Source organism: Anas acuta, chromosome 22, assembly GCF_963932015.1.
Source record: "Anas acuta chromosome 22, bAnaAcu1.1, whole genome shotgun sequence".
NCBI lineage: Eukaryota > Metazoa > Chordata > Aves > Anseriformes > Anatidae > Anas > Anas acuta.
The window spans coordinates 6,263,789-6,277,753 of record NC_089000.1 but is presented as its reverse complement, the minus strand read 5'-3'; the positions used below and the strand labels follow the sequence as shown (position 1 = coordinate 6,277,753).

Genomic DNA, 13,965 nt, shown 5'->3' with positions numbered 1-13,965 from the left:
CACTCTTGCTAGGTGACCCATTTGTTAAGTGTTTGGTTTTTTTGCTAAGTAAGGAGACAAATACAGTAAGGTCAGTTTTCTGAGGTATCATTGCTGAGAAACCAGTATTAGTGTTACACACAAGAAATCACAGGAGTTGTTGTTTGCATAGGACCATACTGAAGATGAGCAATAATGAGCTAAAATACTGATTCAGTTTGTTCCTCGGTAAATTAACCTCGTCCTATTTTGTCTGTGAGCTGCAAACATGGTAACTGTAATATAATGCATGCTTTGGGAAACCTACCATGGATATTACTTTTGTTAGCAGTTTAATAACTTTAAAATAATGCTATCTTTACAAAGATTTGAAGCTTGCATTACTGTGTTATTATTATATATACTTTGACAGACTTGGCAAATATGTAGAACTGATTCACTTCAACAGAAATATTGAATGGTTTTGAGCTTCCATCAGTGTAGGCAGGTGGTGTTTGAAAGGTTTTTGATGGGCTCCCTTGATCTGTCTGGGAAGCCCTGACAGAAAAAAGCTTTCTTCATTAAAATATTCATTAGAGGCTTTCTCCGTACTATTAGTAGCTGTGAGCCTAGGGAGTAGTCACATGGATCACATCTGAGCACTCTGACGCTGCTGATTAGTGTGTATGTAGTTCATCTGTAAAAAAATGTGAGCATCGGGGCAGATGAGGAGGAGCCATTTCTTGCTGAATTCTGACAGAGCAGTATGTGTGTGCGTGCAGAGTCTGAGCTGATACATTTGGGGATAATGCGGGCAAGAAACAGAAAATGGAATTTTCTTCCGAGTAGCATCAGGCATGATTTTAGTGGTACAGTACCTGTATCTTCAGCTGTTTAAGGACTATCCATTAATACTAGCAGCAAACTGATGCATCGTGCTGTGATTCTCTCCCTCCCTGTAATATCACAGAAAACACAGGTTTAGCTTCTCTCTGTTTTCTGACTATTAGATGCATTGTTTCTCATGCCACTTACAATAAGGCATTTCAAGAAAGTCAGGGCACCACTACTTCTGATGTTTCTAAACACAAGTGGAATGGAGACGGGTCACTGTGATTATTGTAAGGTTGAAGAGAGGTTTGTGGCTTGGTTGTAGAGGTGCACATAATGTTATGTTCAGCATCAAAACTGAGTTTGACTGCAGTGTTGATAAGGTCTGCAGGTATTTTTCATCTGCTATTGAAGCTGCAAGTTGCACGTGAAGTACAGCAGATATTGATGTGGTGGAGATTGATACTCAGCTGTTAGCAATCCCCTTTGCATGCTGCACTGGAGAGATACGTTTAAAAATCGTTGTTTGACAGCTCCCTCAGTGCTGATGAATTTGTAGGAGCTGCAGAAAGTGGCCGTGGGGGCTGAGCGTTGTCTCTGTTGCTCTTGCACGTTGTCTGGGAGCTGCTGGTTAGCGGGCAAGCTTTCAATTAGAGACTGTTACGATGTGGTAATGGTGGAAGGGAGGGGGACTGCAGCAGTGAACAAACTAGGGCTTTGCTAACGGGAGAAAAAAAAAAGTAAAAGGACCGCTGCAATGCAGAGGCTCTTCAGGGAAAAAGACTGAATAATTTTATTAACCATGACTTATCAGAAGCCTCTGCCTTGATGCACAGTGCTCTAAAGGCAGCAAATTATGTTCTTCTAATGAACCAGCAACATCTTTCTGTTTATTCTGAGAGAACAGATGTTAGTTTAGCTAGCTAAGGTATAAGCTGATATGAATTGATTCCATCAACAGAATAAATCCACAAATCCCTGTCTTCTTCATTCACTTTAATTGCACTGCTTCAAATCCTTGTCCTACTGCCTGTTACGTAGTCTTGAGGGAAGGATTTCAAGGACTATTCGTAGTCCCAAAATATTGACTAGAATTTTAATATTCTTTTTTAATTAACCCAAAGGAACACTGTGAGTTCCTTTACACTAAACTGTTAAAACACTAATAATGACTTCAACTATATGACCAGTGCAAGAGAGGGGCAGGATTAACAAAGTCTACCATACCCCAGAAACGGTGTAGTAAAAGGATAAACAGCTTCTATCTTACATAAGTTTGCATAAACAGTAGTCATCTACGGATCTCTTTAAAATAAAGATAAAGACACCCTCTATTGCAGCTGTATATTTCCAGTTATACTGAGACAAAAATAAGTCTTCTTTCTTTGTTCAGTTCTGCAGATAACTGAAAACCTTTACAGAATCACAGAATTGTCTAGGTTGGAAGAGACCTCAAGATCATTGAGTCCAACATCTGACCTAACACTAACAAGTCCTCCACTAAACCATATCACTAAGCTCTACATCTAAATGTCTTTTAAAGACCTCGAGGGATGGTGACTCCACCACTTCCCTGGGCAGCCCATTCCAATGCCTAACAACCCCTTTGATAAAGAAGTTTTTCCTAATATCCAACTTAAACCTCCCCTGGTGCAACTTTAGCCTGTTCCCCCTTGTCCTGTCACCAGGCACATGGGAGAACAGACCAACCCCCACCTCACTACAGCTTCCTTTAAGGTACCTATAGAGAGCAATAAGGTCACCCCTGAGCCTCCTTTTCTCCAGGCTGAACAAACCCAGCTCCCTCAGCCGCATCTCATAACACTTGTTCTCCAGACTAGCTTCACTTGTTTTCTTCAGGAAGCAAGTCTCAGAGCATAGTGGCTTCAATTTCTCTGCAAGCTCTTGTTGAGAATTTACTACCCAGTTATTGGACTGGTGTAGTTATATGCCATTGTAGTAATAGGCTGTGCTAAACAGGCTGTAGCACGGCTCCAGACATAAAAACACAGTATCTTGATCATCAAACCATATGCTGTAAATAAAGCCAATAAATATATATATACATAAAATTGCTGCTGTTGGGTATGACTGGTAAGATACTAGGCACACTTGGAATCACACCTTTGTAGAATTTTGCAGGTTTCGACAAAGATGGGTTAGCAAAGAAGCGTCTGAACCTGAGCGTGCAAAAAAGAGCTCCCCCATGACCAGCAGGAAACTGTGAGCATGAACTTTCGTGCATGCTGAGCAGATGCAGCTCGCCTGGGTCACATTGGTGCTCCTCCTGTCGCAGAGCAGTGGCATGAGATCCCTGCATTTGTGCAGTGTTTTGGCAGGATCTGCTTCCACTAGGCTACTGCACTGGTAGAGAGCAGCAGTGGTACAATGTATTGCACTTCCTTCTCATAAGTGCTTACAGCAACATCTGGTTTAAGATTTTTTAAAGGCAAGTAATTCTTATGATTATTGAGGGAGAGCTGAACCAGTGCCTGTAGAGCCCAGAATCTGGGAGAGATATGATGAACAGAAACACATCTTAAGTGAAATCATGACAATTGTGCTTCCCAGAGGAAAGTGTGTCATTAAATTATTTCTTGATTAAAGTGGTTGCTTCTCTTGGAAGAAGTGACCTTAGGGTGAGGATAAATCCCACCTTTTGGAGCACAGAGCAAGTATTGTTCATTGGGATCAGGGAATAGCATTGCAAATGCCTGCTAAATGTGAGACCATGGTCTTCTATACCTCTGTTTCCTAGGTCTTTATCAAGCCAAGTGAGGGAATGTGCAGAGTAGGAGTTCTGAGGGGCAACATGTTGAGTGGCCATCCTCTGAAGGACTTCTTCCTTTTTCAGTGTATGCTGCACTAAAAAGGATAGTGTCTCCTTTTTCTGAACTATACATAACCACTCCTTTTTTATTCTTATTTTTTTTCTTATTTTAACAAACAGATAAATTAGATATTTTACTAATGGGCAGTGGGCACTAGCTGCTAATGTTCTTACATTTTTTTTCTTGCTCATTAGGGGGCTTTCTTTTTAAAGAAAGCCTTTTTTCTTCTCATAAGGGATGCACTCCCTTATTGCCTGTCTCCTTTGATAAACTTGGCAGCCTCTTCTTTTTTTTCTTTCTCTATAAAACAGGCGGTTTTCAGATGCTGCTGTCAGCTCAAAGGCCATCATGTAGTTCTGTAGGCATTTGACCTCACTTTTCATTCACTCTCTGTAAAGAAGTTCTCTCAAGAAAAATGAAAAGCAAACAAGACCCCTTCTGAACTGAAGGAAAGAGATCTTCTACTGACAGATAAATAGCAAATTAAACAGGCTTTTTAGTACAGATTTCCAGTGGAAAGCATGTGTGTTTGCCTTCCACTGAAGCCTTTGCTCCTTTCTAAAAGTGTCTGTATAGATCATGTTTCCTTAGCGTGGGATGTGATCAGGCATTCCAAGGAGTGCTCCTTGGCGTTACATTTATGCACCTGCAGAAGAGAGGCTGTGGAGGAGTAAGTGCTGCCATAGGGAGCTCAAAGAGAATTAAAAAATTTGGGCAGGGGTCATGTGAGCTGATGGTTCAGGTGTGTATAGGATGGACAAGGGTGTGACTGGTACTGAATCTAGCTGGTGCTGACACAAAAGAGCATAATAGGCAGCCTTCCAACCTTTTAGCTAGTTCTGCATTCTCAGTTTAAGATTTGACTGCCGTTATCAGGCGGAATATGTTGGAAAAAGTTTGGTGGCTCGCTGGTGCTAGGGTGACATGGCCATACCTGTGGCCCCTAAACTAGAGGTGTTGCATGCAGGAGGTGGCTGGATAGGACAGGCCACGTGCATTGAAGTTACCCGTGCCAGTGCACAGTGACAGTGCCCAGTGCCGTGCTACCTGTGACATTTCAGCCTGACGGGATGTGATTCCTGTCACGCAGTGCTAGGTGTGAATGATTGTAGACGTTCAAAGTCAAAATCCACAAAGGATGATGTTTGTGTACCAGCACCTGATGCCTGTTTCTAGAGCACGTAGAAGTTTTGAGATTGGGATAACACAGGCTTGTGGGAACGACACATTTGGTATGGGTTCCAAACGTATGGGTATATTTATATATATATGGGTATATTTTCCTTAGAAATGGAGTTTCAGAGCCATAAAAGTGTATCAGTGGAAGAGAAGCAGGTGTCCATGAGCAGCAGCACTCTGTTTATCGCTCCTCTCTCCACCTGGACTCTCTGTGTGTCGGTGTGTCCGTCTGTCCGTCTCCATCTCCCGGCCTCTCGCTGCCTGAGGCGGCCGCGCCCGCCGCAGAGGCGCAGCCCGGAGCCCGCCGGGCCCCGCGGGGCTGTGGCGGCGGTGACGTCACCGCGCGGGCGGGGCCGTGCCGGGCCGGGCCGCGCCGCCACAGACAATGGAAGGCGGCGGCCGCAGCCGCCTCCCGCCGCAGCCCCGGGCCGCCGCCGAGCGCGGCGCGGGCCCGTAGCCGGCGGCCGGGGCTCGTATCCCGCTATGGCGGCGCCGGGCGGCCCCGGCGTGGGCTGAGGGCTGAGGAGGGCGGGCGCCGGCGACCGAGCGGCGAGGCTGCGCCGTCTGTCGGAGCCCCCGGGCCCCCGCACCGAGCCCGGCGGTGGCGGCGGGGCTCGGGGGGCGTTCGCCCGCGCGCGGACGAGACGCGAGAGCTCCTCGGCCGCCAGGCGCCGCCCGCCTCCGGCTGCGCGCTCGGTGCCGATGCTGGGCCGGCTCCGCGCGGTGCCATGCCCCGTGCCGCCGGGCAGGCACGCCCCGGCTCCCGGCGCCGTCTCCTCTCGCTGTGGAAACTCGCCGCTGAGCGCTAGAGCGGGCGGGGGTGCGGACAGGGCACGGCCGAGTCCCGGCGGCGCTGCCGCTGGCTGCGAGCATGCGAAAGACCCCGAGCGCGGCCGGGGGACAGCCTGCCGTGTGTGCCGGGTGCTGGCTGGAGCCTCCGCTGCCTTTGTAGCCTCTCAGGTCAGTCCTTGATGCTCGGTGTGCTGCCGGTTTGTTTGCCGGAGGGGTCCGGTACCCTCCGCCTTTTGCAGGTGGATGCGCGGACATGACAAAGCATTGTTTTCAGTGAGTATTGCCGGGTGGGGTATTGCACGGTGTTTGTTTGGGGGTAAGTCTGCGTGCTCATGTGATGTCTTTCACTGCTGTGCTTAGGATGTCAGTGCATGCCTTCTGAAGCTTGCTCAGCCTTCCTCTCCCCCCCTGTGTCCACAGCGGAGTTGTGGTTGTGTTTGCCCTGACTTCCCCTCCTGTGGTGGTCCCTGGCCCTTCCAGGGTGATGTTACAGCATAGGCTGAAAATTGTGATAGGGCTTTAACTGTAGCATCACACGTGCAGAAGAACATTGTAACACCTCCAGCTCACAGTTTGCTATCTGAGTGGGTACAGTGAAGTAAATAGCCCAAACCTTCCCCAGGAATTTAAGGATACTGAAAACACACGCCCGCGCTGTACCAGGTTATTGCAAGACTTGTTTTGCAGGGCGCTTCATCAAAAAGAGTAGGACTAGGAGGGGGAATTAAGTCCAGGTAGGCCACTCCCAGTTCAGAGATGGAATAAATGTGACTTTTTGAAAGCTTCCGTTGAAGGAGATCTTAAGTCTCTTTTTGCTGATCTATTCTAATGTTTCAGAGTTTGTATCTTGCAGTAGTTCATGTTTATCCAACTTTGCAGCAAATAGAAGCCGTTTCATATCATTCTGTTCACCGTTCTGCTGACTTGTGGGTGAATATTTTGTCTCTTGAATTTGAAATTTATATGAGAGAGAAAACTCATGTCCAAGTTTTACCATACTTCCAATACTGTAGTAGCACAGACAGTACCCCACGAGGTTCTCTTCTCCTGCTAACTGCTCCTTTAGCATGTTTCTCTTGGAGAAGAAGGTCTCCGTGAGCAGTGCACAACATCCTAAGCTGTTGCTCTTTGCATGCATCAAAAAGCACATCTTTCGTAGTGCTGGCACCTGTAGGAAAGCACAGCAAGTTTCTGACCAGAGATATACAAAGTGACCAACTGTTTTTATACAAATTACTGAATAGCAAGAAAAGTGACATCTCAAGTCTACCTGGCATGTCTAAAACCTTCCCTGGTTTGCTTTTCCTGGACAGTGTGAAAAATCTCCCCATCCCTTAGCTCAGGGGAGGAGAAGTCTGGAAGAAAAAAAGAAAGTAGTACTTTATAAAGGTTAAGTATAGAGATAGCCACTTGAGAAAAAGTCAGCCCATTCCACCTCCTTTCTCCTCTTCTGTAGTAATGGCATGGTAACAAAAAGTGGGGGGAAGTACCATCTTTTGAGGTAACATTGGCTGCCGGAGATAGTGGAGAGGAACAAAGTGGTCCTAGGTGGTGTGGGATGAACAGCTGATGAACAGCACTGGAAAAATTGTGAAAAAAGTGTTACTGATGAGAAATCTTAACACTGCTAAAGTGGGTTAATGGCTTAAAATCAATGGCAATGGCTGTATGTGCAGGTCTTGATTATTGCTTTATAGCAGGATTTATGCTATTATTTTGATTATAGCAGGAGCTCATGCCTAGTACTATTTATTTATTATGTGAAAGCATAGACCTATTGTAGCTGTGACTTAGGCTCAGTGGAATGACAGTGTTTTCCTCGTCTCGTGCCTCAGTATCTGTGGCATTTCTCACTGCCTGGAAGCAGAGAGATGCGTATGTCTTAGAATATTCAGTAAAAACTTAAGGGCTTTTATTGGTGGTAGAGACCACGTCTTGTAATCTTGTGTTGTTGTACAGACCTTTTCGTAAGATGTATCAAGGGTGCCATGGAAGTTTAATTTCATAAAAATCTGTTTCTGCAGTGGTGACTCCTCAGTAATAAACCAAATCAAATTGACATGGCGATACGTTCAGTGTTTTTGCTGTATAGAAGAGCTCAGCAAGTTGTATATGCAAATGACAAATGATTTGTAAAACAGAAGATCACTGGCACTCAGAGTAATAAAGTGCCCTTAGGCTGCTTCAGTCACCACCCACAGCTTGCACTGGTTGAAAGAATATGGTGCATCTGCCTCGCTGTGGAAAATAGAAAAATGTCCTTGTGCTGCAAGCTTTCTTACAGTGCTCAGCTACTGCACTTGTTAAATTCAGCCTGTGTTCATAGCAAAGATATTGTAACACAGAAACTGCTGTTAAAGAAACTGCATGTGCTGGGAAGCCAGTGCTCTTGGAGTGGATTCTTCCCTCCTGAGCATTTAAACGTGATGCTTCAGAACATGCATATCCAGATCTAACAAAACACCGTTAATTTAGTGGTTAGAAGACTGTGGGGAAATGACTAACTTGGGCAGAGAGTGCTCTGGTAGAATAAGCAGGAAAGATCATGCACCTTCTTCATTTGGTCCTTAGACTCAAATATTGTTAAAACATTTAGTTTGTGTAGAATGGAGGGGAAAAAAAAAAAAGGCCTCCAAGTGTCTGTGTGATATACTCACCGCTAAGATTTGCTGTTTGTTTTGCCAGTGAAAAGCAGAATTTCCTATGTAATAGTTTTGGCTTTGCTCCCATGTTGTGAGTGGTACAGATGAAATTTCTTGCTTGTTGATTCTAGAGCGACAAAAGCAAGAAAGTGATCGTTTGGGTTCTCCACTTGCCCAGTAAAGCAGCATGCAGAGATTAGAAGAGCAACTCTGGTAATCTTTTAGAGCCAAAGGCAAGGGTTTGAGCTGGGCACACCAAACAAGACACTGTTGTTTCTTGCCACCTTGTGTAGTTCAAAAAGAGAGAACCCGGGTGTGAAATCTTTCAGTGTCTTTGGATAATAGTGTCTTTGAAACAAGTCATTGGGTTAGAAGATGTGGAGGACCATGTAGAGGTTTATGTTATCACTGTGAAGTGTTTCATTTATAAGTATTTTCTGCATCGCAGGTGTTTACCCCAAATTTGCTTTGTGTTTTTTCTGTACCATTTAGGGTGAGGACTCTGTGTCTTGACTGTCTTGACACGTACTGATGGGACAACACAGCTGAATGCCAAGGGCAATAGAGAGTGTTTTGGTAGATCTGCAGGGAAGTTGTCCCACTTGATACATGGTCAAGCCCATTCTCAGTAGCAACCCTGTGACCTATTCACGTGGGGGAAAAAAAAGAAAAACAACTTGGAAAATGTTTGAAACTGTTGCCCTTTAAGGTAGATTACATGTAGTCAGGGGCTGTCCCAATCTGAGCAGGCACTGGAACTTTTACAAAGCAGGTACTTTTGCAGTCTCAGGTAAAAAATTTGTGTGGCATGAATGGCTAACATCTGATTTAGGTTTGTACTGAGGAAGTTCTGTTCTATTGGAGGATGCTACGGGAGAAAACAGAGGCACGACTCCCGGGCACTTCTCTCAGGGAGTTAAACCAGATTAACTCCTCTGCTCATTGCACTTTCCATTTACTGCATCTGCTGTAGTGGCTCAGAGCTGTTTTTCCAGGTCTGCTTTAAGTTCATCAGTGAAGTGATCTGGACTGAAGAAATGCCAGCTTAAACCAATCCTGCCAAAAGAAACTGTAACGTGAAACTGTATCCAGGTTCCTTGGTCTTAACTGTGGAAGTATACACTCTGTAAAATGCTGACTGATGTGAGTAATCAGTCATCCTTAATAGACTTCACCAGATTAATTTTGCATCTATAGAAATACTGTGTGCGTAACTTGCTATCAGTAGTAGGCTCCCTCTGAGTGCAAATTGAGAAGCTTGTTCTGGTTACAAATGATGTCTATTTTAGGGAAATGAGGAGATTTATTTTTTTCTAGATTCAAACCAGTTTCACAGTACACATCAAAATCTGGCCAAGTAGCTCCTTCCATCCCTCCCAGCTGGACAAGCCAGGCTCCTGTCAGGCTGCTGGCACTATGGAGCAACCCAGCCCTGATGTGACACTGAAGCAACTGGTTTTCTGAGGAGGGCCAGACCCTGCCACAAAATATCACTGTGAAGACTTTGCTGTATTTCCCAAGCTTGTTTTTGAGTTCATGGGGTGGCTTCTCACTATACTATGAAGGACTGAAGATGCCAGAAGTGAAAATGGCTTTGTGGCTTGATAGAACAGATACACTAAATTAATCTGGGATCCAGGAGTAGTTCTAGGAGCTTGCAGAGTTTCACAGGAGTTGTGGACTGAGAGGGCTGAAACAAAAATGGGTCAGTGCATTCTGCATCAACTTTTGGGATCCTTCATATCCCAAAAGTTTCAGAGCTCCCATCAGATCCAAGCAACTTCTGTTGGAAAAGCTCTGTGAGACTTGTCTGTGCTGCCTTGCTTGGGCTCAGGCTGTTCACCAAATAGGCCCTTAGTGGCTAAAGTCACCACCTCCTCCAGTTATGTTAAGGAATAATGGTGAGAAGTAATTTTGATGTTAACATTTTATGGCTAAATTTGAAGAATAATAATTTCCAGAAAACATGTAAAGTTCAAAATGTTTTCTGTAAGTTACAAGGTGTCTCAGTTACATAAATGCAATCATTTTCATCAGCTTTGTTAGAGGCAGCCTTGAAGAAGGGCTTTAGAAACCTACAAAGTCCGTGAAGTTTAGTCTTCAAATCATGCTACATTGGCAAAAGGTTTTTCAGTACTTTATATACTGCCCCAGGTTTTAAAGAGTGTTTGAAGAGGTCAGAGTACGTGTGACAAGGGAGACCTTGAGCAACACAGGTGTTACCAGCAGGAAAACCTGGAGACAGCATTAGGAGTTCTTTGGATTTTTTTGAGCATCACCTGTTGGAGGGCAGAGTAAATATGTCAACTGTTTGTTACTCCTTAAATATTATAACATCTCTTCAGTTCAGATGTAATGTGACAAACTCGTTTTTTACTTACAAAAGATTCTGAAATGTGATATTCAGAAGCAGAGCCCTTGGATAAACCCTTAAATATGTGGACATGTCTGTGTTCACTCTCATCTTTGCTGCATTTGGAAAAAGTTAGGGTCTTGGTCTTGGTCTTGGATGGTATTGGATGTCAGAGCAATACTTGAAATGTTCAGCCCTGTAGCTCTTATAACCCATCTCTTAATTATTTCAAGGTAAAGCAGTTATTGATAAAGGCAAAGCAAAGTACTGCTTTTTTTTTTTTTTCTTTTCATTTGTACTTCATTTTTATCCTGATTTTGTTGCTTGGGTTTTGTTGATAATGCTTTTTTGGCAATTACATTTTTTATAGGAAAATCACGGTCAGAGAGTCAGCAGGACTGGGTCAGGTTTTGTCATGTTTTCTTGAGCAGTGCCTCTTTCGAGTCCAAGCACTGCATTTTGCTTAAACAATGTGTTGTGGTATCTTGTTTTTGTTGAGCTACAGGATCGTGTTTCAGACCTCAGTTACGTTCTGAACAGAGTTTCCAGGAGGGGGAGGAAAAAAAAAAAAAGAAAAAAACTTTGATTCTCAAAATGTGAGAGGTTTTCTTTCTGTTCAATTTCTTGTTCAGTTTCTAAGCTGTAGCAGTCATCTTCCTGTATAGACTATTAATGTGCATACAGATATATCAGTTTTAAAGGTATTGCATAAGACTCAAGGGTTACATAAAGCTGATGTTGTTTGAGCCATTTAAACCCAGGACTATATAAACAGAAGATGGTATTTTCATGCCAATTTCTGTAACATAAATTGTACTTGCGTATTCAACGTTCTCAGGTCAAGCTGACCAAGCCCTGTTACTGAGGCTACAGAAATGATAATGTTTTGATTCAAGCTGACAAACCTGGGACTTACAAAATAGTGAATCTTAAGAGGTCACGCAAAGACTTACCCTTTAAATTAGGCCCCAGCAAAATCTGAGTTGTCAAGGTACACGATCATCTTTATTCATTGTAACTGAATTGTGAAATGATAGGACTAGTGCAGCTTTTTTTTTTTGAAGAAGGAAACAAAAAGTCTGGAAGTTCACCCACCTGTAAACGGTTTGTTTTTAAAAGGATCCTGAGAGATGCTGCAAGAATGCACCAAGAAAGAAGCGTGTGGGAGCTGATGTTTGTATATGGTTTACTTTTGGGAGCCATAATTGGAAGCAAGCAGGTCCTGTAGTCTGCTCCAAATGAGGAGGGCAATGTGCTGTTTATGATGCTGAGTGACTTGAGAGTCTTCCACAGAAACAGTGAGGTGTGGTGTTCTCTCTGTGGTCCAGAGGAGGCACCTGTTGGATTCTTAGCAGTGTGCTGACTGTGGTCCAAGTGCCTCCAGTCTGAGGTATGTCCAGACTTCCACGTGGAAGAAGAGGAAACTTTCATCTCATTGTTGAGTCCAGAGGAAACTTCAGGTGGAGGTGCCCTTCCCTTTGGCTGTTACCCTGTGCTTAGGTGTCTTGGTTAGGTTAAGAACGTACCAACTCTTGCAGCATAGCTCGTTGCTGTCTTCCCTTTTACTGTTCTCTCCTGCCCTGACTTTTTTTTTTAGTCTCCACAAGACCAGAACAGCATGTGCACTTCATGTGACAGTCATTTTTGAAGGCAATGGTTTAGTGTATGGAAATTCTGTAGGAGAAGAATTCTGAAATTGCCATCAGTTTTGACTTCGATCTAGTTGCTTAGGTAGCACATTAAATAAACTGTTTGCTTCCTGGAGCTTTCTAATCCTACAGTGCTTCTGCTGGGTAAATAGTTAAATAGGTAAAAAGTTTCTGCCATACTTGGACAGGACTTCCTTCAGTCTGTGTCGGAGCTCCAGAATCTTTAATTCCCCTTGCTATTTTATTAACAGCAGCATATTTCTGATCTGCCTTTAGACAGCAGTTACAACCATCTGTTAAAAACACAGCTGTCTTGGTACGTTACTGAAGTTTACAGGTTTAAGACTTGAATTAATTTCTTCTATTTCTCCTTCAGATTCCTGTTAAGTCAAATAGATGCCCTTTGCCACCTAAAATCAGGTAGTCCTGTCCTAAACACCTCCTGGGAGCATTGTCCACGTGTCCAAAAAGGACTACATGGGGATGTTCAGTTTCAAATTCTGTCTCCTGAGAAAAGTTTCCTTCTTTCTTTGTTTCAGTGTTCCTGTCTGAGAGCAGTGGCAGTGACAGACATCCCTTCAGTAAATTCAGTCCTCTGACAAAAAGTGCCAGGAAGCGTTCACTGCTATCAGTTGCTGTGTCAGGAAAAATTGAGGCTTCAGTCATTAGAGACCGCAGGGCTCCATCCTTATAGAAGAGCCTGGAAAATGGACACTAGCATGTGGTCCCCCAGTTCTGTTCCACAATGTTTGGAGCTTAAAAAAAAAAAAAAAAAAAAGAATCTGCAGAGTTTACTTTTGTATCTCGCTGGAGTAGTTAACCTCAGTGGCAGACACGGCTGCTTTCCCTGGTGCTTGAGTTACAGCGGCTCTGTTTGACACAGGCCTGTGGTGAGAGGCGATGGCGCGGCAATGCCAGGTCACTGTCAGTCTCTGCAGCATACGTGTTCTGCATGGCAATGGGGAAGGAGGAGACAGGGATGTGGACTGCACTGCAGCACACTGCAGCACTGCCAGAACAAAGGCTTGTGAGAAAACACGACTTGCTTGCTGCTGTGTGCCAGCCGCAGTTCAGAGGCAAGGCCTTAAGACTGCATCTGCATTATGAATATTTCCTTAGAGAGCTGCCAGCCATTTTCCCAGAGGCTTTGCAATTAACAGAACGAGTAAATTATTAATAAGGCACTAATATTAAATAATAATGTTTTCAGCTAGGCAAGGGAAGACCATAGTGAGCTCACCTCTAAAATGAGGTTAGAAGTGGGGTGCCAGTCATACTGCTGTGTTCCTGGCTCTTGAGAAACCAGGGTGGGATCACAGAATCACAGAGTGGTTGAGGTTGGACAGGACCTCTAGAGGTCATCTGGTCTGAGCCCCCTGCTCAAGCAGAGCCTCAAAGATGCTGAGTTACAATTTGTTGGAGCTGGCCAGAGGAGAGCTGAGTTTGTGTCTGCTGCCAAGCCACAACATCCTTTTAGGGAATAAGGGATGAGTTTAAGCCAGCTTCTGAGATGTGCCTTAATGGTTTGCAGTGTGATCTCTGGTGCAGTACAGCAAAGAGATTCATATTTCTGTTATTCTCTAGTAAGAGTTGTGCCTGGGTTTGCAGCCACTCGAGTTGCACTGACTGGACTTAAACACAACAGTATCTGTTGAATTAATCTCTACAGTCTCAGGTTTAGCAATGTCCTATTAACCAGTCTAAATTTCCCTCCTCTAATTTTCAAGCAA

General features: G+C 44.2%; 1 protein-coding gene across 14 annotated transcripts in view; it reads left to right on the top strand.

Moving 5' to 3' along the window:
* The window catches only part of CAMTA1 (calmodulin binding transcription activator 1), a 323,903-nt gene that overhangs the window by 281,896 nt on the left and 28,042 nt on the right, over positions 1-13,965 (top strand). Inside the window, exon 1 of one of the 14 annotated variants that reach the window (XM_068658405.1) lies at positions 5,154-5,759. The exons of 12 other annotated variants lie outside the window; for them this stretch is intronic. The gene's annotated coding sequence lies outside the window, so the exon portion shown is untranslated. Of the gene's footprint in view, positions 1-5,153; positions 5,865-13,965 lie in introns of those variants that run through there. One more of the 14 variants, XM_068658406.1, reaches the window with a different exon arrangement.